Raw genomic sequence first — 10,603 nt, forward strand, 5'->3', positions numbered from 1 at the left:
GTTAATTCAGAGTCTAGACTGCAGGGCGGAAAGCAAAATACGGCTTGTTCTTGTCTGACACATTCAACCAAGGGCAACCTGGATCTGGGACGTGGGAGTCCAACAGTAAGCAAAAACTTCTTGGGACAGAAATAAATTCTTCTCATTCCTTTCTGTTTGTTGTTTGGTGTTCTCTGTTCTGGGGTCATTAGTGGGAATCTCCAAACATCTCTATCTTAAGAGTGGGAAAGGGCTTGGTTCCTGGTGGTCTGGAATTTGGGAGGGAATACCTGTGGCCTCTTCTATCAACTGCCATCTTAATGATGAGTGAGGTATTTGCCAGCAACTCTGGACTACTTTACTGCAGCCTGGATTTGAAGGATCAATGCTGAGCAGTGTCCTTTTATCTTTTTCTCCTTTCACAGATATGGGATAGGTTCGCTTGGAATCCCAGAATTCAGTTGTTGGTTTATTTAATTCATGCTGATAGCCACCCTCTCAACATAAAAATCAGAATGGCGTATAATTAAAACAATAATCGCAGCATAAAAATAATTATCAAAATAAAAGGACATAAAGCCATTGTGCCAGAAGAAATTCAACAACAAAAACAAAACTGGACAGATTCACAAGACTATCCAACCCAACGCCTCAGTGATAAAAACAAGTTCTTCAAGGACTTTAAAAAGGCCGGCAGAGGCATATAAATAACTCCCGCTCTCTCAGAGTAGACGGCAGAGAACACAGTCTGATTCAATATAAGTTTCATTTGTATTGCCTTAGATCAGTGTTTCCCAAACTTGACAATTTTAAGGCATGTGGACTTCAACTCCCAGAATTCCACAGCCAGCGTTGCTGGCTGTGGAATTCTGGGAGTTGAAGTCCTCATGCCTTAAAATTGTCACGTTTGGGAAACACTGCCTTAGATAATGCTACTTTTAGTTTAGTAACTTTTAGAAGTGGGAAATCTATGGCCTCCCAGGTATTGCCGCCGGGAGTTGTAGTTCAATGACATTTAGAAAGCCTCTGAACTCTTTCAGGGGAAGATAGGGTGTCACAACCTTTACGCAAAGTGACTTCCAAGAGATTAATTTCTAGTAATAAATGGAATAGTCAGGTTCGAAACCTAAATGAGCACTTTTGCAGTGCTGCCTGAATCGGTATTGCCTTTCCTCACTGCTGTTTCCTCCATTGAGATCAATGGATCAATAAACAGAAGTGCATGGGGGAGGCTAGGAGGTGAATTCACACTAGCAAAATGTATATACCCCTGGAAAACAACAAGTGACTCAAATGTGCTCCCTGCAATATATCCAATACCACAGGGAAAATTGGTTGTCAGATTGGATTCTCCACTGTTTGCCTAGAAACCTAGAATTTATTTAAATAATTTGGGGGGCGGGCAGGAGGAGGAAGATCATACTAATTTGATGGATTCCATTCAAATAAATGGATTGCGAAGCTTGCAAGCGTTGCCAAGCCAGTGCAAAATGTTCATTGACTCGTACCCAGTTCTGGATGTCTAATTTCAGAATTGATTTGACATAATTGCATGCTGCATTCATAAAACTAGACTAGCAAATCATGTCCCCTTTAGAGATATAATTTACTAGAATGCATTTGATTTTAAAAAACAACAACAACAACTGCAGCCAATGATAGAAGAATCACAAAAGGAGGCTCACAAGCTTACAGGCCTTAAAGCAGCGGTTCTCAACCTATGGGTCGCGACCCCATTTGGGGTCGAACGACCATTTTACGGGGGTTGCCAAACAACGCGATCCGCCATTTCCCCCCCTCAGGGGGCGGCACCGCGCATGCGCGCCATGCATGGGGTGGCGCCGCGCATGCGCGCCACATCCGTGTGACCGGGAGTCGCCGTATAAAAAGGTTGAGAACCGCTGCCTTAAAGTAATCCGGTGGCCCGAAATGGGTTATCCTCTCCAGAGGATTGATTCAAACAATATCTTTAAAAATCTTTTAAAATCTTTAAAAATCGAGGGGTTTGTGGCTCTGGAAAAGCCTGAATATGGGCCTTGGTTGTTTTCTCTGAGGTACAGAATTACTTCCTAACCATACCTCATAAAACTTCAACCCCAGCACCCCTTGCAATACAATGATGGATACTCAATAATAGATCCATCCCTATCGCACATCAGGAATGGGACCGTCCTTGGCAGTTCAACATAGCTGCTTTGGACAAAGAGATGGTCAGAACCATGGATAAAGCAGTGTGTCAGTTTGATTTATGATTGATTGCTGTCACTGATCCTTGATTACTCATTTGATTTTGTGCATTCACCTTCTGATTTTTTTTACTTTTAACTTTTGGCTTTGAACCAAGCAGAATCCATTTTCTCTCCACTATCCTTTGCCAGGTCCTTTTCTGTGACTGGCAAGTGATGCTAACGAGGTATTATAATACGTCCTTCTGATTAGTTTTGGTCTTTGTGGTGAGGCTGCTGGCATTTTTGCGTTCTCCTTGGAGGCTTAGCATATGGGGACCATCATGATATTGTTCTGCATTTCAAAACTTACCACTCTGCAACATCAAAATATACTAACACATTACAAAGAAACTCCAAACTACAGCTATGTTGGGATGTATCTGTCAGGATTTAAATTATGTTCTTATATTGCCCAAAGGCCCTTCTGAGTTGCAGACCAGTATATTTTACTGGTTATAGAACAATTTAACATGTATATTTACTCAAGACCACGAGAAAATCTGCTTTAAATCAAGAGTTTGAGTTCTTCTTTCTCTTGTCATTTTAACCCTCACCCTTTCTCTTTGGTTGGAAACATCTCGAATCAAAGCAAAGTATTCTGATGCAAAGATGGCTTGTAAGCTTTGTGTTGAAGGAGCCACGTCTGCTTTTTTTTTTTTTTTGTAGATGGTCCTACCATTGGTGGCAACGGGACCACAGAGACGCAACGCACATCGGATCACAAACTAATTGATTAGAACACTTTGCTTTAAAATATAAAAGCAGCCGCTGGGTCATCCAATCTCCACACCTTTCCTTGCTAGGCTGCCTTTCTCTCTGCACTGGGAGATTCGGAGGCTAGAAAAATCGCCGTAATTACTTGAACTTAGAGATGGTTTTGGGGTTTTTTTGCAGCACTTCAAGATTTCTTCTGTTCAGCCTCTTTTCTTTTCATTAAAGAACATTGATGGTGGAAAAAAGGAGGAGAAAGGGAAATTAAGGGAAGGGGGGGAGAAGGGAGTTTAAAAGCCGCAGGCACTAACAAGCTCCAGGGAATAGTTGGCAGGCCCTTAACTGCCTTGGAAGCAGGCGCGTGGGGGGGGGGGGAGAAGAATCTTTCCCTTAAAGCCAATGCAACTCGGGTGGGAAAACTTCGCCTGCTCTGAGGAAAAGCCTAGGCCCCAAACAGGCCCTGAGAGGGACGTCGCCATGCTGCCTCCTGCTGGTGAAAGTCTGCTTGGTTCCAGCTGTGTCTTCATGATCTGAGGGCGGGGTAGGGGGAGAAAGATGGGGAAGACTAGCTTTACTGAATGCAGAAACATGGATTGATGAAGAAGGGTCTGTTTCCATACCACTATTCCATCCTGGGTTTTGTGAAGGGGAAGCCAAGAATACAGTACAGGAAGTCCTTGGCATACGAGCCATTGGGACCAAAATCTCCATTGCTAAGCAAGGCGGTTAAGTGAATCATACCGCATTTTAGGATCTTTTTTTGCCACGGTTGTTAAGTGAGTCACCAAAGTTGTTAAGTAAATAATGTAGTTAAGTGAGTCTGGCTCCCCCCTCTTTGCTTTCCTGGGAAGGTCGCAAATGGCTATCACATGATCCTGGGACATTGTAACCATTATAAACACCTGCCAATTGCCAAGCACCCAAATTTTGATCATCACGTGACTATGTGGATGCGCCAACCATTGTAAGCGTGAGGATCAGTTGTAAGTCACTTTTTTCAGTGCTAGTATCACTTTGAACAGTTATTAAATGAATGGTTGTAAGTCAAGGATGACATGTGGTCCTCCCAGCATTCTAAGCCCTTTACCTGTGGTCAGTAGGTCTTGTGATGGGGAGGTCATGTCAGGTGAGGGTCACGTCAGGTGAAGGTTTTATGATGGGTCTTGTGATGGGGAGGTCATGTCGGTGAGGGCACCAACCCTCAACCAACTCAACTAGCACTTCACCTCCCAATGACCATCACAACATCCTCACTTGATGCAGCCCACAACTGATCCATCACAAGACCTCACTTGGGCTAAAGGGAGATCTTGAGACAAGGGGAAATTTGATTATTAGATTTAAAATAATTGGAAAATAAGGGATTAATCTGTTTAATATTGAGGGCTTAGATTTACAAGGGAAATGAAAACTAACTATTAGGAAATAGGTTTGAACTATTGATTAGCCCAGATAATATAGATGATGTACTTGAGCTAACAAAGGATACTCTATTATTAAGGTGATGATGTACCAGGGTGAGAAATAGAAAACGTTTACAAAATAGAATAAGAATATATTTAAGTAAGTAATATGTGCATTTTAGACATTATAATTTTTATGAAGTGAGACAAAGAAAATTCAGGTCACTCAAAAGTCAAATAGTATGGATATTAAAGGTTAAAATTGGAGTACTGTAATTAAAAAACTAAAAATTAGGTAACATTTAATAACTGAGTTTGATACAATTAGAAATTTACTAGCTTAAATACGTTATAGCAAATGTTAAGGGAAACAGAGAAGAAACATTTGATGATGTAACCTGAGATATGTACTAAAGATTTTGTCATTGAACTATTGATTAACCCAATCATCATATTGCCTTCCAAATACTCAAATGTAATACTGGAAAACCAATAAAATCTTATAAAAAAAACAAGACCTCACTTGATGCAATCCATGTCTAGCTCATCAAAAGACCCATCACAAGACCCTCACCTGACATGACCTCCCCATCACAAGACCTACTGACCACACAGAAGAACACTGACCCTGACATCCCCTAAACTCTGCTGAAGATGTTATCTAGCCTGGTAACGAAATGTTTGGAAACCAATCCACAAGCTCGGAAAACGAACTGTCACCTTCACATTTCATCATGAACTGAGAACTGGCCCCAGGTGTGACAGTGTGGGTTAAGAGGCATGGCTCAGAAGATCAGGATAAAGTCTGTTCAGATATTTGGACAGCTGAATCCTGGCTTTGTGGGAGGGCGTGTGGCCCGTGAGCCCCACTCGACTATTTGAACAAGCAGGCTTTTTCCTCCATGGTTATTTGCTATTATAGGGTTAAATGAAAAGTTGTATGTGGAGCTGATAATATTGCATGGCAATCTTTCTTGTTATGATGCCATCAGCAAGCTGTACATGCTCCATATATCCCTGGCGCTCTCCTGTCTTCCTTGCCTGTCCTGGCAAGGATAGGCATTTTCCTGATAAACGTAACAGACACACGCTTAATCCTTGCTTAAAAGAATAAGGAAAACTCATCCACATCTCTCAGGACACACCAGAGCCAGCGGCTGCAGAAAATGTGAGTCTTTTCACCTCCCTGCAGGACTGGCACACTACTCCAGCAAGCCAGTCGGCTGTCTGTCTCCTCAATGCAATCAGTAGTGGGCTGCAACAAACAGGCCCTTGGGGATTTGCTGGGGAATTCTGTGAAGGCTGCAATTTGCCGGCAATAAGATTACAAGAAGGTATAACAAAGCTGGCTAATTTAATTAGGCTCCTGATTGCAGAAAGATTAAAGATGTGACAGACTGGCTGAGCATGGAGAGAGAAGCGCTGGGATAGAGGGTACACCAAACCACTTCGGATAGGAACGAGAAAATATATTATGCTCTGTACAAGCTGACAAGAAAGCAACAAGGAGGGGTGGACCACTCAGGCAAAGCAGAGGAAGAGGATTCAGAGGTGGCAATGGGCACTTTTAATGCTCTCTCTGCTTCCCCATTCAAGAAGAAAGGGATAAATGTGCCCATTTGTACATACTATATCTATTTGGGGGGAGCATTAGGAATTGTCCCTAAGATAATAGCTTCTTTCCTGCAGGTGAGAAGAGCAGGGCAGAGAGAAAATGCTGTAAGGGTAGGGTTCAGTCTTCTGATATTTTCCCAGTCTTGAGGACGATAGCCTCAGTTAGCTGGGGGGGGGGGTGTTTCCAAAAACTATTGGCCAAAAAGTGGCAAAACTGCCAAAATCTGGAAGACACCAGAACATCTGGAAAGCACTCCTCCTGTGAACATAACATCTGTCTCCTTTGAGTCCTGCTGACTTTGTGGACAAGGTCATTCAATGGTTTGTCCCTGCCTTCTCCTTGGAGGTTTTTCTTTTTTCACTTCCCAGCCTGCCCTTGGGATTTCTTAGTGGTCTCCCATCCCAGTTACTAACCAAGCCTGACACTGCTCTCTCAGCAGCTAAGTTTAAGTCAGGTGGTGATTGCAGCCTAGCAGCAAGCCATGAGCAAAACAGTGAGTGATTGCTTACCAAAATCCTTAATCTGTTTCCCTTGACCAGCCCTAATTTTAGATAAGCTGCTCCCTTCCTCAGTAGCTTTCTAGAACAGAAGATAAAGGCATGGGGGTCTCAGCTGTCCATTGTATTTATTTATACATAAATAAATCTGCATGTATTAAACAAATTGACATAGTGCCATCCATCTACTACTCTGGGTAGCAAACAAATAATAGAATACAAAACAACACCATTTAAAACAAACTATGTTGAGGCCCTGATTAAAAAAAACCCTCACATCCACCCACCTACCATGGCATGCAAGCTACCTATGGGGGAGAACTAGGCCTTCACTGCTTTCCTGAAGACTAACTAGGTTGGGGCCTTCCATGTCTCCAGGGAGAGGCTGTTCAGTTAGGCAGGTGTCAGGGCAGAGAAGGCCCACTTGTGAGGCCACACTCTGTCTGACTCTGTTAATTTGAATCCGAGAGCAGTGTGTGACAGAGGGACAACAAAGCCACCACTTTTGATTAGCAATGGGGGCAAAGAGGATGTCTAAATGCCCACAGCAACATTTCCTCACAGGGTGTCCACAAGACATATTGAATTAAAATTATTCCCCTGCCAGCAAGGGAGACATTCATGGGGACTAGTGGCTTTGGGGCAGGAGTATATAAGTAAGGTGACTAACAGTCCTCCTTTAGGGAGGACAGTCCTCCTTTTGTAAGTTCTGTCCTCCCTTGAAAAATGTCCTCCTATTTGTCCTCCTTTTCGATATTTGAAGACTAATCTGCAGGGCTTTTTTTTTCTCATAGAACACTCAGAATGACGTTCTGGCACCTTTTTTTGATGTTTTTTTCAACTTTTGCATGAGCTGTGCTACTTCCCCTACTGGCTTTCGAAAGCCAATAGGAATTGCTGCTGAGCACGGCAAAACACTCGGCTGGCAAACTTTGCTCATGCAAGTTGTCTGTATTATTGTTGCAATGAATAAAATGTTACTTTTATTTATGATATTTTTTCTTCAATTTATTTGTGTCCTCCTTTTCATTGTAAAAAAGTTGGTCACCTTAGTATAAGTGAATAAGTTTGGAAGTTATTAGTTGGAAAAGGGTAGCCTAGAGCAGGAGTAGGCAACCTTGGCTCTTTTATGACTCGTGGACTTCAACTCCCAGAATTCCCGAGCCAGCCATGCTGAGGGGAAAGGGAGAAGTTTCCATGCTGGCTCAGGAATTCTGGGAGTTGAAGTCCATGAGTCATAAAAGAGCCAAGGTTGCCTACCCCTGGCCTAGAGGAAGCTCTTGCTTTCCAGAAGCTCAAGTCCATCTCATCTCTTTCCTAGGAATAGGAAACTTCACCCCATCACACAAGGACAACTTTTGAAAGTGTCATTCTCAACTTGCCAGTTTTGATTAGGATGTGAGGAGGACTCTCATTGTTGCATCTATGAAGGTTAGGGATGGCCTACTTTGGTATTAGAACAGTCCCTGAACAGCCCCCCCTCCCCCCAGGATAACCCATCTTAGGAATTTAGCAATTTCTTCTTCTCAGACTGTTCCTTGACAAGCTTCTTTATGTAACAACAACAGGGTTGCAACTTCAGGGAAGGATTCTGAGATCAGATATTACCAGAAATTTCCTGATGATAAGAGCTGACAGCAGTGGAATCAGAGGTGAAATCAGTGCTGAATCTGAGACTTTTTTTTGCCACAAAGTCTGTGTTGCTACCCTATTTCTCAAGGTTCTCAATCCTCCTCCACATAGTCAGAAGTGCTCTCAAAGGCTGCATTCCCACAACACAGGTGACGTCGTAGATATTCTCTTTCCCAAACAGAATAATTACCTCTGTGAGCAGCATGAGCTGCAGAATTCCAACTGAACATGAGAGATGGCAGCAAAGAGTTTGGCTTTTTTTCTGCTGCTACCTAGTGGTTATCCAAATCTTTGCAGCCTTTTATAATGATGTTTGTTTGTTTCTCAGTTGGTGCAAAGGAAGCTGGGAAGCTGTTACTTTACAGCCCAATTCCTGCCTATTTTTCCTGAGGGGATGGATAAGTAGTGGCAGGATTTGTGCCATCATGGATGGACTTGACAAGAGGCAAACAGTTCCCTATATATTCTCCCCTCTCTCTCTTCCTCTCCCTTCCTCACTCTCTGCAAGGCTACAGGGCAGACAGAGACAGGCATTCTTAAAGAGGCAGTGCTCAGACTGAGGACTGAGTTGGATCAATTAATCCCCACAGAGGAAAGTGATTTTTTTTTATCTCAACCAAGACTAGGGATGCTTGGATCTCAATTGAACTCTTATCGGGCTTAGGGCATTCCACAGTAGTGATCAAGAGCATGTTCACAGTGTCAGCAGGCCACTCTCAATGTGATACAAATGTCTTTGGCTTCACACCATTTAGGGAAACATTCCTGTGTGACTGTGATGAAAACAATCAAGTAAGTGGGTTTGCCATGTCACAGTGTTTATCCTAGAGCCAGGATGAAATATGGTCAGACTTTTAAAAGAGTCTCCCCATCTCTCTATTGCAGTGAGAAATTCTAGTTGTGCCCCATAGCAAGCGAAAAAAAACCTAGAACCTGGACAAGGAACTAGAAAAGCTGGGACTGCATCCTCTTCCTCCTTCTCCTCAATTAATCCTCACCTCATAATTTTGGCAATTTTAAACAAAGATAATAATAATTCCACTTGGAGTCAAGAATTAAGCATGTGCCTTCCTTCCCTGTTCCTACAGATTGGACCTCAGCCCCACAAGGAGTGACCTATGCTAACATGTCTGGAGTCTGAAAAATATTGGGAGGGTCTTGCTCGCCATCTAATGGCTAAAAAGTGGAATAGGTTATTTCTGTTCTGATCCCAAAAAGAGTTTGAATACTCAAAAAGTTTTTTCTGCATCTCTGTGACGTGAGGTCAGAATATGTCTGAACTTTATATAGGCACAAGTTGAAGGTATCCATTTTCCCTTTATTCTTACAATCAGGAAAAATCAATCTGTTAACAAATATAATTTAATGATGAAATGGACACCTTAAACACAGGGGTTGTCAAACTGCCAGCCCGCAGACCGGTTTCATCATACTGAAGTCGCGCCCGCCCCATTGCTGGCAATGCAAAAAGAGTCATGATATGTTACGACACGTCACATGACGTGGTGAGTTTGACACCTGTGCCTTAAAGTTTTGTGAGATGAAAAAAATATCTGTTTAATTCCTTGAATATGCCTAATGCTCCCTAAAGGCCAGGCCTAACGTTTTAAGCTCCCTTTACACTAGATGTGCTACGTGAGGTCTCATCAGAAAATCTTGTCAGAAAACCTTTGAAGCCACTCTCAGTTTATGCACTGTGTCTTTAGCTATCTTGTTGTTTTCTTCAATCCTTGCTTTCCAAATACTGAAGAAATCCCCGCCCCAACTGTTCATCAGAACACGTGTTTTGCTCTAGCTTTTTAATAGCTGGCACAGTAGATGTTTCTTCTAACGACTGGGAAAGAATAGGAGTTTCCTCTGCAGGTTTTTTAACAGAAAAAGCTACTGGAGCTCAGGAGGTGAGACACCCCCCCCCCCAGTATGAGACAGCATTAGATGAGAACTGAACAGTTCTCTCTGGCAATCTCTAGAAGTTATAGATCTGTTGTCTGCCTAGAGGAAGGGAAGCACACTGCTTCTTTTCATTGTCTCCAATTTGGGTATTATAAGCTCCAGTGTCTGCAATGGAAGTCAAATCTAAAGAACTTTGGATTACCCTGAAATTTTGCACCATTCTAGGAAATTGAGACATTATAAAACCAAACCATGGTGTCCAATATTTTTTGACAAGGAAGATGTCAAGCATCGGTCATATTCCCCCCTCCTTCCCCAATAATAACTAATAAGAAATTTAAAATAAAAAAAACTTCTGTAGATGTTTAAGAGAACAAGAGAAGCTGTTTTTTAAACCATGTTGCATCCTGGTCCATTTAGTTTTATTGCTGTTTCTCTACCTGGAGTGATAATAGTTATCTAATAAAGCTGCAAGTGCTTCAGATTTGATTCCAAAAAGGAACTTCAGAGCACAAACACAGCAACCCTTTAAAGCAGCTATGTCTTTTGCTGGAGTCCTTTACAGCTACCTGATGGTCCCAGAAAAAGAATGGCCTGCTTTAAGAACAGGTGCAATGTTGCAGATAAATACTATGTGTGCGTCCC

The sequence above is a fragment of the Crotalus tigris genome, unplaced genomic scaffold, assembly GCF_016545835.1.
Source record: "Crotalus tigris isolate CLP2741 ecotype Arizona unplaced genomic scaffold, ASM1654583v1 scf7180000018346.393812, whole genome shotgun sequence".
In the NCBI taxonomy this organism is placed as follows: domain Eukaryota; kingdom Metazoa; phylum Chordata; class Lepidosauria; order Squamata; family Viperidae; genus Crotalus; species Crotalus tigris.